We start from the raw sequence: 2,884 nt of genomic DNA on the forward strand, positions 1-2,884 counted from the left end.
AACAAAAACTATTATCCTTACTCTCATATTTTTGCCTGAGAGCCCCTTAATTTCAAAATTACAATAATTCAGAAAGAGAGGGTTTACATTTTCCATTTCAATAGAGGCTCCTACTTTCCTTAGCAAACACCTGTCTTTTCAAACTGAGACAACAAAGTGACAAAAGACTACAGCTATGACCTGCTGTGAGACAACACAAAACAAGCACAGACAAGAACCAGCCAGTGGAGCAGGACCCAACCAGCAAGGCCCTAGAGCAGAGCTGCTGCTGCCAATGGGCTCCAGGCTGTGCAGCCCAGCCCGAGGCAGACACTCAGAACAGGAAAGGGACCTGGACAAAGAACGGGACCATGAGCAGGGTCAGGGGCTCTTGCAGTCCAGGAGCTGTGGGCAGCTACACCACAGCCAGAGCAAGAGCTGGAGTCAGGGGCAGTACTGGGAGCCAAGCTTGGGCTCAGACTCTGGGGATGAGAGACAGAAATGGAAAAAGAAGAAAAGAGGCTGCAGCCAGGACCAGCACCATAAGGACTGGAGGAAACAGTGCTCATGGTCCCAGGGCTGCTCCTCCAGCTCCAGCCTGGAGTGCAAGCGGGGCAGGGCAGCATGGAGCCAGGAGCAGCACCACAGAAGGGATGGACCCAAGTCCTCTGTGTCCTCAATCAGCTCCCCCACCCCACCGTGTCTCCAGGAGGGGCTGGGGGAGCAGCTGAGCCTGAGGGAAGAAGAGAAGAAACAGGCAGCTCTGCTGAAGGCCCTGGAGACACCCAAGGAGAAGCGAGCACAGAGGTTGGCCAAGAAGGAGGCCAAGGAGAGAAAGAAATGAAAGAAGATGGGCTGGGGTAAGGAGTACATGGGCTACACCAACACTGACAAGCCTTCCAGGGACAATAACCTGCTGGGCACATTCATCTGGAGCAAGGCCCTGGAAAAGAAAGGGATCAGCCATCTGGATGAGAAGGACCTGAAGGAGAGGATCAAGCGAATCCAGAAGTACAATCACCTGGAGCCGCAGAAGGCGAAGCAGCTGCGTCTGGAGCGAGAAAAAGCCATGCAAGAGCAGGAGCTGGACATGCTGCAGTGGGAGAAAGAGGCAGAGCACTTCAAAACCTGGGAAGAGCAGGAGGACAACTTCCACTTGCAGCAGGCCGAGCTGCGGTCCAAGATCCGGATTCGGGATGGGAGGGCAAAACCCATTGATCTTCTGGCCAAGTACATCAGTGCAGAGGACAATGACCTGGCTGTGGAGATGCATGAGCCCTACACCTTCCTAAACGGCTTGACCATCTCTGACATGGAGGACCTGGTGGAGGACATCCAGGCGTACATGAAGCTGGAGCAAGGGAAGAACACGGACTTCTGGAGGGACATGATCATCATCATCACAGAGGATGAGATAGCCAAGCTCCGCAAGCTGGAGGCCTCTAGTAAAGGAGGACCAGGGGAGCGTTGTGATGGTGTAAATGCCTCAGTCAGCTCAGATGTTCAGGCTGTGTTTAAAGGGAAGACCTATAACCAGCTGCAACTGTACCAGGGCATTGAGAGCAATGGCCCAACCTGGACACCGGGTACTAGGACAGCCTTCTGCAGCAGTTGAAAGCTGACATGACTCGGGCCAGGTTACAGGAGCGGCACCAGGACACGCTACATCAGAAGCTCTACAAGCTGAAGCAAGAGCAGGGTGTGGAGTGTGAACCGCTCTTGCCCACCATCAAGCGGGAGCCAGCTTCCCTCAGCAACAGGCCGGATCCTGAGGAGTCTCAAGGCACAGCCAGGGCCATCCTCAGAGCCAGAGCAGGACACAGGCCAAGGGAGAGGCAGAGGCTGTGCTGATGGAGGAGGATCTGGTCCAGCAGAACCCGATGATTACGATGGGGGCAAGTACAGTCCCCGGCCACCTGGCCCCAACAAGCTGCCCTGCAATGCCCTCATGCTGGAGGCTGAGGAGGACATGCACCAGCTGCTGCTCCTGCACCAGCAGCTCCAGGTGACAGGCAATGCTTCAGAGAACACCCACAACATCATCTTCCATAAGGCTAAGGAGGGCACGGGCACAGACAAGGCGCAGTTCAGCGTGGAGATGCCGCTCACAGGCCAGGCCTATCTGTGGGCTGACAAGTACCAGCCACACAAACCCCGCTTCTTCAACCGTGTGCACACAGGCTTCGAGTGGAACAAGTACAACCAGACCCACTACAACACTGACAACCCCCCACCCAAGACTGTGCAGGGCTATAAGTTCAACATCTTCTACCCTGACCTCATTGACAAGCACTCAGTGCCCGAGTACTTCCTGGAGGCCTGCCAGGACAGCAAGGACTTCGCCATCCCGCGCTTCCATGCCAGGCCACCCTATGAGGACATCGCCTTCAAGATTGTCAGCAGGGAGTGGGAGTATTCCACCACAATGGCTTCTGCTGCCAGTTTGCCAATGGCATCTTCCAGCTCTGGTTCCACTTCAGGCGGTACCAGTACGGCTGGTGAGGAGCTGCTCAGTGCCCTCAGACCTCTGCCAGGGGTGGGCAGGGGGCACCATCTCACAGCACAGACATTGCTTCAGGCAGGGCCCCAAGGCCTCACCCTGCACTGGGCATGTTCCTGAGGCTTCTCCCTGTCCTTGCATTTATCATGAAGGACCCTGAGACTCAGATATAAATAAAATAAGGGTTGTTTTAGCCATGAGATCTTTAAAAAAAGGTGATTTTTAAAGTTTTTACAGTTTTGGAGGAATTCAAAACTGTTTGTGAACACCATGACAGTTGCAATGCTGCTAGCTTTTACTGCAATAATTAAAAATTTAAGCTCATATCTATGCACATATCTACATCGCATTCAATTACAATGACTCGACCACACCCTCCTTGTAATTCTTTCAGGAAAATCATTC

At 53.6% G+C, this 2,884-nt stretch overlaps 1 pseudogene; it reads left to right on the top strand.

The window, feature by feature from the left end:
* Nucleotides 1–274: 274 nt before the first annotated feature.
* On the top strand, nt 275–2,481 carry LOC134417930 (splicing factor Cactin-like; annotated as a pseudogene).
* The last annotated feature ends 403 nt before the right edge of the window (nt 2,482–2,884 follow it).

The sequence above is a fragment of the Melospiza melodia genome, chromosome 4 (assembly GCF_035770615.1).
Source record: "Melospiza melodia melodia isolate bMelMel2 chromosome 4, bMelMel2.pri, whole genome shotgun sequence".
NCBI lineage: Eukaryota > Metazoa > Chordata > Aves > Passeriformes > Passerellidae > Melospiza > Melospiza melodia.